The sequence below is a fragment of the Vicia villosa genome, unplaced genomic scaffold, assembly GCF_029867415.1.
Source record: "Vicia villosa cultivar HV-30 ecotype Madison, WI unplaced genomic scaffold, Vvil1.0 ctg.002683F_1_1, whole genome shotgun sequence".
Classification (NCBI taxonomy): domain Eukaryota; kingdom Viridiplantae; phylum Streptophyta; class Magnoliopsida; order Fabales; family Fabaceae; genus Vicia; species Vicia villosa.
This window is the reverse complement of record NW_026706003.1, coordinates 175,937-188,803: the sequence shown is the minus strand read 5'-3', so window position 1 is coordinate 188,803 and position 12,867 is coordinate 175,937. Positions and strand designations below refer to the sequence as shown.

General features: G+C 35.6%; 1 non-coding gene across 1 annotated transcript; it reads right to left on the bottom strand.

The window, feature by feature from the left end:
• Positions 1-12,146: 12,146 nt before the first annotated feature.
• LOC131639542 (small nucleolar RNA R71) lies at positions 12,147-12,252 on the bottom strand. Its single transcript, XR_009294983.1, has one exon. It is a non-coding gene; the product is annotated as a small nucleolar RNA R71 (small nucleolar RNA).
• Positions 12,253-12,867: the final 615 nt, after the last annotated feature.

The following is a 12,867-nucleotide window of genomic DNA, read 5'->3' as shown; positions in this document are numbered from 1 at the left end:
TGGACCCTCATGATATTGTTACTCTGCTGTTATTCTGTCTGTCTGGCATTGGATTGTTGTTTGTTTGTATGTGCAGGTACTTCCTTGAAAGCCCTTGATGGTTAATTCCAAGGCATTGATATAAGGATTTTACACGAAAACAGCCGTTACTCTGCCCGATATTTGTCAAAATTTTAATGTGCTTAATGCGAAATGGTGCTAAGATAATAAGTTCATCTGGATTCCCAAGTGGTAATGTGATGGTTTAGTATTGATATTCAAAAGGATGGGAAATCTACCTTGACTCATAATGTCAAGTGTTGGCTTCTTATTTCGGTTAGACCGTTTCTTTCCTTAGCTTTTATTTTACGCAATAGGATAGCCTCTTCATCTCCTCCCATTCTTAAATTTTCAAAATCTTCTCCCTTTTTCAAAAAACCTCCTTATGTTTGCAATCATTTTCAAAACGTTTTCTTCAAAATATCTTTTGCCCTTAGTGGCCTTTTCCTCTTTTCTTCAAAAGTTTAGACATTGTTAATTGTCGAAACGAGTGGTTATACCCCACGATTTTGAAATTGATTGATATAATGAGATCTTTTCCGCGTGAGAGAGCCAGTGGCATACTCATCGATTTTATCCGAGTTGGAGCCCTTCTTTCATTAGCGATGCAAAGAACTCGTTTGTTCTCATGCTCAAGATCAATGGCTGAGTATTTCTCTCCAACGATGATAAAGTGTTTATTCGTTTTTTAAAATGTTTTCCCTTTAAGCGGAACTACATTAGCTCTGACTTCTCCATTGCACCGAGGAGGTATGTAGGCACAAAGCTTAATGCTTTGCCGAGCTTATTTTAAAAACAAAACAAACCGTTTTTTAGCACACACGACACAGATTTTCAAAAAGGTTCCTGTGGAGTACCACAGATATGAGGGGTGCTTAAAACCTTCCCCTTGTATAAACAACACCCGTACCTAAGATCTCTTTCTTTTGTTTTAAAAAACAAACTTTGGGTTTTATTCGTTCTTTTCCCTTTTCCTTTGGAAACAATAAAGCGCGGTGGCGACTTTCACTGAAATATTGAGTCGAGTCAATTCCATGGCTTCGATCTCAGATTTTCCCCGCTACAGGCACCTCCACAGCTGGATCCTCCACAGCCGATACCTCCACAATTGGCTCCTCCACGACATGTAAAAGCACAATGGGCTCCTCTACATGTACCTGCTCAGCCACAAGTGCAGGTGCATCATCTGTAGTAGAAACTTTAGCAGTTCGGCGTCTGGGTGCACGATACCGTGTCTGCTCTACCAACCGTTTTCGGTGAGAACCGACAGGAGGATGTCTTCCATCCCGTAGCTGCCTCTGCCTTTGCCTCATCCATCCGTGCCTGAGCATCCACTCTAGGAACAAGCTTTCCCACAACAAAACCTTCTATACCCCTGGTTCTCACTGAAACAAATAAATAAGGCAAAAAAAAAAGTTAAAAAATGAGCTACCAAAAATTGTGAAATTTCCGGTATTTATTTAAAAAATGAACTACCAGAAATTATGAAATATCTAGTATTTTTTAAAAAATAAATTAAACTACTGGAAATTTCTAAATTTTTGGTACAAATTCCTATAAAAAGTACCAGAAAATTTTGAAATTTCCCATAAGAAATACTGGAAATTTCTAAAATTTCTACCGGAAATTCTTATTGTTTCATGATATTTTTGGTAATCGTCTCCAAATTTCTAGTATCGCCCTTGGAGTTAAAATTCTCGGTAAACTTCTGTAAATTTTGTGAAATGGTTAAATTTTTTGTTTGGGTATTTTGGTCTTTTCATATACTTTAGAGGGGAGAGGTGTCAGGTAAAACTGTTGGGGTGGCAGGTTAATTTCTCGTGACTACCGAATATGCCTTTTGTGAAAATTGACCATAGAGAGTGTGGAGAGAGATAGCATGATAAAAAATAACTTTTAAAATACATTAAATACAGGAAACCTTGTGATTAATGATTGCAGATGATTTAAACTATATATTTCTTTAAGTCATACATGATATGCATTTATTGAAAATTGGCAAATAAAGTGTGTGAAGAGAGATAAAATTAAGAGGAGATGATAACAAAACTTCTTTTATTGATAAAAAAAAATTCACTCATTCAAATTGAAAAATACATAGATAATTACGAATTCAAGATTGCTAAAAACTGAAAAAAGGTGAATCTGCAAGCAATCTTGCATCACCTAGGTTAATAGCATGCAACGGCAACATGAAAGTGCCTGTAAATATGACAAAATAAAAGTAACAAAAATATCCATACTTCTGGATCTTTAACATTGACGCTCAAGTCTTTATCATATTTGTAATGAATTAAAGTTAATATGTCAATCTGAACTAACGAACACCGTACTAAGACGAAAAAAATCAACAAATGCCGCACAAGACGACAAAAACCTAAAAACACAAAAAAGAAGCAAGTCTATGTGGATAACCTTATGTTTATATATATATATATATATATATATATATATATATATATATATATATATATATATATATATATATATATATATATATATATATATATATAGAGAGAGAGAGAGAGAGAGAGAGAGAGAGAGAGAGAGAGAGAGTATTGAGGGGTGATTTTAAGCAAAAAATGACCAAAACTCACCCCTATGATGGAAGATTGATAAAAAACTTTAAAATACATTAAATACATAATATATGTGATTAACCGAATGCATAAGATTTAAATTATGTATTCCATGTAGTCATGTGCGATTAGAGAATCTGATGCGTTTTTTGCACACATTTGCAGACGAGGACATTAACACGATCTTTTACATTTTAAAACTTAAAAGATGTTGTACTCTAGGGTCCGCCTCATCCCACCCTCACTTTTCTGCAAGGTGGATTAAGATTTTACGACCGCACCCTTAACTATGCCCGCCATCACCCTATTTTATTTTTTTGTAGGCTTTTGTGGATCAGATCTAAATAGTGCAAACATACCCCCTTGTCACCCCTACTTTTAACTGTATAAATTAATTTCTTATTAGTATATTCTTAATTATGTTATTTATTTTTCTAAAATACTATGTGAAAAAGTTGAAAAGACTAATTACATTAACTTTTCAATTATTTGTTTTTCTAAGTGAGAATAATGAATACCCGTCCTCTTGTGAAATAGGGTATTTATAGCCCCCAGTGCTGGGCTAAGATCTACCATTTTGGGTTGGATTTTTTGGAAGCCCAAAACGGGAGTTTGCGAGGATCCTACGTGGTAGGGTTGAGTCAGCAAGTGACTCTAATTTTGGATGAACCACCCGTAGGATTCGGAGGGGGAAGAGAGGATCTTCCACTAGGCAATTGAACTTATGCCTTACGTGGGGCGCGAGCGTGGTCGACCATGTGCTATCCACCCTTATGCTTGGATTGGATAGCTTGAATCTCTCTTTTAGAATCGCTTTCGAATATAACGTACTCCAGGTGCATAACTATAACTCCTAGAACCACCTCTTTAAGGGCCAAGGCTTTTGCTTCAATGACAGAGAGGGTACATGAATACCAATCTACATGCAATAATGAAATTTCCTAGATTATGACGTACACACCAACCTCTATTCATAGTTCCATGGTGATTATTAAAAGTCGCATCTACATTTCATTTAAAGCAACCTACAGAACAAGGACTCCAAGCTGTAATATGATGATGGTCAATATTGTTATCATGATATTCTTGGGCTGTAGAACAATCTTGCCACCTATGAAACACAAATAAACCTAGTTTAGAGGCTTCCTCATGCTCATTTTGCCAAATAAGATCATTTTTATTTTTCCATATAACATCTATCATAACAGCAAATCTACCAGCAACCCTCATATCATCCATTTTACAGATATCAAGAATAAGGGACTTAACATGATTAAAAGAGCAAACACAAGAATCTATTAGAGCGCACAAACCTACTACCTTCCAACACTGATTAGTCGCGTTACACCAAAAAAATAGGTGCTAATTATCTTCAATACTATCCTCACAAAGTTGTCTGACTGACGGGCACAAAACATAATGTTGTCGGAGTCTAAACCGAGTCGGTAAACAACTCCTACAAATTCTCCACAAGAGATGTTTAACTCTAGGCTGAGCTTTAATGTTCCAGAGGCTACACCAATTCCCCTCCACTATACCAATAATATGCTTTCTGTGAGAATTATGCCACATTATGTATCCAGATCTCACATTATAAGTACCATTTTTCTTTTTTTTTCTTTTCAAATTAACCTATCTTTTTTAACTTCCTCCAACATTGGGACCTATAAAATTTCTTCAGAATCTGCATAGTCAAACAACTCTCTTATGGCCCTCGTATCCCATTGTTTTACATTAGGCAACATTACATATTTAACAGTAACATCATATGCACCTTGCTTCTGGGATCCACTCATACACCCATCTCTTATCCCCCGAAGCCAAGGTTCATTATTTGCCATGATATCACTACCGTCCCAAATGATCCGCCTCCAACCTAAGTTTAAAATCTCTCTAGCTTTCCAAATACTCCACCAAACAAAACTTGAATTATAACTAGGATTATCATCAAAGAAAGAAGTTCTAGGATAATACCTTGCTTTGAAGATTCTGGAATCAAAAGCATGAGGTTTTGTAAGTAGATGTCTACCATGTTTAGCAACCATAGCCATGTTAAAGGCCTTAAAATCTCAGAATCCCAACCCACCTTCCTTCTTAGTACAAGCTAACTTCCCCCATGATATCCATAGTATTCTACTATTATTACTACCCCCCACCAAAAAGATTTCAACATCTTGTTCGTGTCATTAATTACTGTATCTGGGAGGATAAAGATGATTATTATATAGACCGGGATTGATTGAAAGATCGATTTTCTCAACTTCATTCCCTACCTTCGATAACGACCGACCTCTCCAAAATTTAATTTTATTCCAAATACGATCCTTGATAAAAGATAAAGTAGCCTTCTTATTCCTATCAATCATTGAGGGAAAACCTAGATACTTTTCGTTTCCCAAGACATGACAAACTCCCATGAAACGAGCCAGATCCTCCTGAGCTGGTTTGGTCATGTTATGGCTAAAAAATACTTCAGACTTTCTCAAATTAATCTCCTGACCTGAAGCCTCTGCATAAGTATTGAGCAACTTCATGAGAATTGTCTCTTTTGTAAAAATTTCCCTCTAAAATAAAAAACAATTGTCATGAAAAAGTAGATGAGACACACTAGGTGCCCCCTACATATATGGATCCCATGAATGTTACCACGCACTACTACTCCTTTTATGAGAGCTAAAAGACCTTTTGAGACTAAAATAAAGAGGTAAGGAAACATTGGGTCCTCTTGCCTCAGTCTTGTACCTGGTTGAATTGGTCTAACACGATCCGTATTAACTAGAATAATATAGTGCACCAAAGTAACACACATCTTAATTCAATGAATCCACCTTTCTGCAAAACCCATCCGAGTTAGCATACCTCTTAAAAATCCTTAATCCACTCTATCATACGCCTTACTAATTTCAATTTTGAGAGCCAGATGATCCTTATTAACTTTTGTCTTCCTCTTAAGAGCATGAATGACCTTGATAGCTATCATCGCATTATCTAGAATAGAACGCCCTTCAACAAATGCCAATTGTTCCTCCGCCACACACTTATCCAACAAAACCTTCATTCTCCTTTTAGTATAAGTTAACAATCATATATTTATATCCAAGAATAAGAATAATAAAGCATACAAAATTAATAATAATGTTTTGTGTCGGCCAAAGGTCCAATTACACGAGATTTATTTATCCAACTAGCACTAATAAGCCTAAGGTATAAATATATTCGTAAATGGTTTTCAGGTATACAATCTATAATCTCCACTCTCATTACGGTTATCTTGAACCCTAAACTGACTTGGGCGTTGGAGTAATAACCATGCAGGTGTCCCCTCTAAATTGTCATATCGGAGATTTGCAACACTGATTAAAGATCGACATCGATTAACAACATCAATTCAAGATCAACATTTGCGATTCAAGAAGCATTTTGATCGCAACCTCCGATCCAAGGTGTCGCATCACTGAACACATTCAGGTAGCTTCGCTCCACCGTAGCTTCTGCAATCTCCTCCATTTATAGTTTCATAATGGAATAATGGCGTCGTCTATGGGAACCGACCTCTGATTCTTACAGTTTTAGATCCTATCTTTAACTCGGAAAAGTGTAACGCCCTCGTGACGTCAAATGACAATCGTACTCAACCTTCCAAATGATCTTTTCCAATATGTATACGTCATTCGATTTCTTTGTCTATTCCTATCCTTATCTAAAAAATAATAGCATGCGGAGGTAAGCACAAAGGTTCATTAAAGCCTACTCAATCTCAATTCCAACATCCATATCTACAATCTCCTCAAAAATCCCGCGGATCAACAAGAATGATGAATTCATATCTAAGTCTAAGATTGCATCGGCCTCAGAAGGCAATCTCTGAGAAGACCTGTCATAAATCCCGTCGACCATTGACCAAGCAAAGAAGCTAGTGCTTCCTGCCACGACCAGGATGACCACGAGGGTAACATCAGGCTGGTGTCGCAAGTTCACAGTTAATGGTGCCCAAGTGTCTCAAGATCATAATTAATGTCAAATGCCAATGAAATACCACAGTGTGCCCCACAGATATTGTCCCTTGTTTGTAAGTATAATTCAAAACCTAACCACATTTAACCAGACTCATTCCTTATTCTTATAAATATGATTTAAAGCATAGTCGTGTTTGTCCAGTTCCATGCAAAATCATTACAAGTGTAATTTAAGGCATGACCGCGTCTAGTTGATTCCAGGGATGTTATCAGAGACGCTTTGCACGTCCGACCCAAGCAATCAAATCCCCACGGAGCCTTGCTCGCATTCAAAGTCAATGGGTGCTGTCGGAGACGCTTTACACGTCTGACTGCATCAATGAATTTCCCACAGCACCTTGCGCGCCTTCAGAATTTAGGGGATCTATCAGAGATGCTTTACACGTCTGACTACGACAACCAATTTCCTCAAGGGTGTTATCAGAGACATTTTGCATGTCCGTATACATCATTCAAATATCCCTCGTCAAAGAGCTACACGCAATCCTGCATAGATGGCGCACCCCTCACTCGAATCTAGAAAATCCATGGGACGTGAGTGGTGGAGCCTGGAGACGTCCACCTCGATCTGAGCTAGTCACCTCAAGGGCATGCAAAATCATTACAAGTGTGATTTATGGCATGACCACGTCTAGTTGGTTCTATACGAAATCCTTACAGGGTGCAGTTGAAAGCATAATCGTCTGAAGCGAGGCTCATGTGTCACCAGTACAAATCCAACATATGGAAACATCAAACTAAACCAATATTTCGCTTACGCAAATACGTTCCAATTAAAGCCACATCAAACTGGCTCGCCAACTTTTCTAGGCAACACGTTCATCTTAACACGACATGCTCACAACAAACCGTCTTACATAACCTTACGAAAGAGTTGAAGTTATTTACACTTTAAACGAATATGATTTACTGTTCTTTGTAGCAAATAAATTGTAAAAACTGCAGTGTTCGAAAGCAAGTCCCAATTCTCCTCAGATCTCGGCTGACTGACAGGGATTAAAAAAGGCACAATAAAAAACTAAAAAAAAATACAAACATGCAAAAATAATGTTATAAATAAATAAATATTGTCTCCTAAGGCATAACGTCCATATATCCTTTTGGCAAAATTTACAAAAAAAAATTACTACTATACAATATAGTAGTACTATAGAAACATCTGTAGTGCGCTGTCATTGCTCAGCCAGATTTCAATGTTGCATCTAACTGAATCTTACCAGATTCCTGTCTAGGTTCGGTTGGATATACTATCCTTTACAAAAGTATCTAGAACAGGCCAAATCATTAAACGCTGTCTCTATCTCATTTTCATTTAGTTATTACTACCTCCGTTCCTTTTTATAAGAGACAAGTCACTTTTTAGGTTCATTGAATAACCAATGTATTTGGTCTGTTTATAGACTAGATACATTGATTATTCAATGAACCTAAAAAGTGAATTGTCTCTTATAAAAAGGAACAGAGGTAGTATATGATATAGTAAAATAATAAAAACTGAAGAAAGAAACCATTTACAGTTTTTGTTTATGATAAATTTCCATTCATATTTGGTAAAACAAATATGTAGAAACCACTTTAAAGTATATATATAGTTGTTTGAATTTGAGACAAGCGAATAATGAATAATGTTTAGCTATATTGATTTTTAGATAGTATTTTATTATTTATAATTATTAGGTACTACTCCTTTAGTAAGTGAATAAATGGTAACTGTTGAATAAAAAATGCATAAGCTACAGAGAGAATTTGGAAGTAGTGTGAAGAAAATGTCAAGAAATGAATGGAGACACTATGTATCCAATTCATAGTTACATATTTTCGTAAATCCATGATATCGTCAGCAATTAATTATGCATTGAAAAAATAGTATAATTTGTTTTACACATTTATTATAAAATAAAATAAAAGAATATTAATTTTATTAAATTATTACTGTACTTACCATATATACAAAATAAAAAACAATATTTTAAGAATGTTCATAATATTAAATATAGATGATACAAAAGAAAAATATATATTAGGTGTTATGTATTAGATGTTCCACTATGTTTTAACGCTTCCGTAGATGCATCTATGTAAAATATCAATTTTTTTGAAAATAGAGTGCTTCCGAAAATATATTTATGGAAATTAGAGAAATTTTTAAAATTTTGCGCAGTGTATAAGAGAGTCATGGGATGTATTAAGAAATCGTAATTTTGAGGTATATATATATATATATATATATATATATATATATATATATATATATATATATATATATATATATATATATATATATATATATATATATATATATATATATATATATATATATATATATATATATATATATATATATATATATAATGCATGTGATTTTAATAAAATATACTCTATGTAAATTTTCTTAAATTATAGTAAGAGTTACCAATTAAACTGCCTTAACATGCAAATAATATTAACATATTGCTTTTTAATAATAATATTTTTATTTATAATTAGGTACTAAGTCCTTTAGTATAATAAATGGTAACCGTTGAATAAAAAATGCATCATTATGTTTTCCAGAGAATTTGGATGCAAAGTGAACAAAATACAAGAAATGTATGCAGACACTAATATGAATCCAATTCATCGTTACTGTTTATTTTGGTAAATCCATGAATCGTCAGCAATTTATTAGAAAATATCACAATCTCTTTCATAATATTATAATACTCTTAGGTATTTGAAAAAATTTCATTTTTACCTCCTAATTTCCAAAGTGTATATTCAAAAGTGATTTTTTTATTTAACGTTGAATTGTTTTATAGATGCATCTACATAACCGTTTAAATAACGTTAAAAATAAGTTCTGTAATACGAAATAATTTAACATTAAATAAAAAAAGTACTTTTGAAAATAAATTTATGAAAATTGAAGGCATTTTAAAAAACACAATAGTGGTGAAAACCCCTAAGAAGTAAGGAAGTAAGATGAGAGATCATCATTTATCTAGCGCGAATATAATTAAATGCTAGAAAAATTGTATGAATGACTTAAGTAGAAGAAAATTATTGTTTTGCAGGGAGAATCACGCTAGCTAAAACTGTGTTAGAAGCTATGCCTTATTATACCATGATGTCCACTGTAATGCCAAAAGAAACATTGAAAGAGATTCAAGCTATTCAACGTAATTTCATATGGGGCGATTCTGATTCTGAGAAACACATTCATGCTGTAAATTGGAGTACTATCACTACACCGAAATCTGAAGGAGGCCTAGGTGTCAGAGATCTTAGTATGGCAAACAAAGCATGTCTGATGAAACTTGGGTGGAAATTTCTTAGTGGTGATAATAGTCTTTGGAGTCAAGTCCTCAAGGGCAAATATGATAGACGAGAGAATGGTCTTTTTTCTGTGGATGCTAAACCCGACTGACTCTAGCATATGGAAGCAGATTGGCAATGATTGTTTTAGTTTGCAGGACCAGATTCGATGGGATATTGGTAATGAAGAAAATACAAAGGCTTGGGCTGATAGATGGTTGCCATCAGGCATCATAATTGATGATGAGAGAGTTCTGAATCTGAATATGGACCTCCAAACCAAAATCATTGATCTTATTAATGACAATGGAGAATGGAATTGCGATTGGTTGAGGACCTTTCTCCCCTTGGATATTGTTGAAGAAATTATAGCCATTCACCCTCCCCATGCTGAGAATGGCCTGGATATGTGTATGTGGAATAGCAAAGAGGATGGCGATTTTACTGTTAGCGCAGCGTATCATCTTTTAAGCAATGTTGGAGCCGTTGTTGTTACTGGGAATGATTGGAACAAAATCTGGAAGTTGCAAACCACTGAGAGAATTAAAGCCTTTATATGGAAAGCTAAACACAACAGTCTCCCTACCAATTCGAGGCTCAGTTGTATGAATCTGCGAGATCCGTTTTGCAATGTTTGTGCTGATATCATGGAAACTGTCCTCCATGCTCTGCGAGATCGCCCTCTTGCAAAATCTGTTTGGCTCTCACTTTTGGGTGAGACTTTTTATACTAACTTTTTCCTTGCAGGTCTGACGGAATGGATACACATGAATCTAAAGGACAACTTTAGTAGAAGAGCCACAGATGATTGGAGCGCTTTGTGGGCAACGACATGCCACTCTCTTTGGTACTGGCGGAATAAAATAATTCATGATGAAAATTTCATTATGCCAACAAATCTGATTGAAGACATTAGGAGGAGACATCACGAGTATAGGTGGAGCTTGTCTACTCAGAAATTACAGGAAGCTAATACTAGAAATCTGATTTTTGTCAAGTGGGCTCCGGCCCAAGAAGGTTTCATTACTCTTAACGTAGACGGGGTAGCAAAGGCTTCGGGCAAAGCAGGATGTGGAGGATTACTCAGAGACTACTGTGGCATATGGCTTGGGGGTTTTTCCAAGCATATTGGTGTTTGTAATGTACTTACTGCGGAGCTATGGGGAATCTTTGAAGGAATCAAATTTGCTCTTTCAAAAGGATACACAAGGATAAGTATACAGACAGATAATAAGTACATAGTGGATGCTATAGCGGAAAAGGCTGTAAAGATCAAAGCCGGGAATGGAATCTACAAGCAAATCAGAAAATTCCTTGATGAGATGGAAGATATCACCCTGTCTCATATATACCGAGAAGCCAACAAGTGTGCCGATATTTTAGCTAATCTAAGTTTGTCTCATAATATAGGAAAATTATGTTATATGACTTGTCCAGCTGAGTTGGTAGATGAGTTAGCCAGAGATCACACCGGGGTCTCTAATCCCCGACTTGTTCTGATGTAGTTGTTTTTCTTTTCGGGCCTTTGGCCCTCCTTTTTATCAAAAAAAATTAAATTTATTATTTCAATTTGTTTGCACAAGAACAAGTATTTCACGTAGCCTTAGATAAACATAGGAACAAGATAATATATATAGTAATACTCATTAATTGGTCTATGTGGACACGATGTTTTTTATACTATATTGATATTGTCGTATACTTACGGCCCATAACAAATTTTTGGCGCTGTTGTCAAGGACTGAATTTTTCAATATCGTGATTTTGTTATTTAACCTTATAGATTAATCAATTTTTTGTTTTTATTTAGTCTAGCCAATTGAAGAAATTGAGCGCTACCTTTTTCGTAAGACACATATTACAACAAATTCAAAAAGAGATGGTTGAGAACGACAATCGCCCGCTTAAGAAACACCATTCAAGAAGTGTTCGCCTTGCATCAAACTAAAACCCTCTCTGCTGCAAATAGTGCAACAAAACCAATTTTCCGAAAATGCAACGGAGGATATGAATTTCCACTCTGTCTTTGTGCAATTCCCTGACATGCTTCAGAATAATGACATTGATCCCGAAGCCATTCGACTTTGCTTATTCTCATTCTCTCTTAGAGAAAGAGCTAGAGCGTGACTATAATCCCTGTCGTCGAATTCCTTTACGGCATGGAATGAGCTTAGGACAATATTTCTCAATAGATATTTCCCGCCGAGCAAGACGATGCAACTTAGGAACAAGATTACCTACATTAGGCAGATAGACAATGAATCATTCTTCGAAGCATGAAAGTGATTCAAGGAGCTGATGAGTGTATGTCCATATCATTGACTAGAGAAATGGCTGATAATCCACACCTTCTACAATGGTCTGCTTTATAACACGAGAGTGACCATGGATGCTGCCGCATGAGGGGCTCTCATGAATAAGGCGTTCACTGACGCCTATGATCTTAAAGAAGACATAGCTCAAAACCATTACCAATGGGAGAGCGAACACTTTCCTGTCAAGAAAACTCAATCGAAATGTGGATCATGCGAAGTTAGTAACTTCGACCACATAAACGTGAAAGTAGATATGTTGTATCAGAATCAGGATAACTTAACCATCACTCCCATAACTACCGTAGCCTCCGTGATCCCCAGATGTGAAATTAGTGGAGCCCCTGAACACATTAGTGTTGAGTGCCAAATATTAACCGATTCCTCCCCAGACCAAATACATTACGCCTAACAAGGGAACCCATACTCCAAAAATTATAATACTCATTTGAGAAATCATCTCAATTTCTCTTATAAGAACAACAATTGTACATTTTTGCCCAGTCATGCACCCGCTATTCCACTCGAATTACAAAGCCTTGTGTGATTTAGGTGCGAGTATAAGTCTGGTGATTATGTCTATCCTCGATTACGGTAAGCTAAAACCTACAAAGATATCCTTACAAC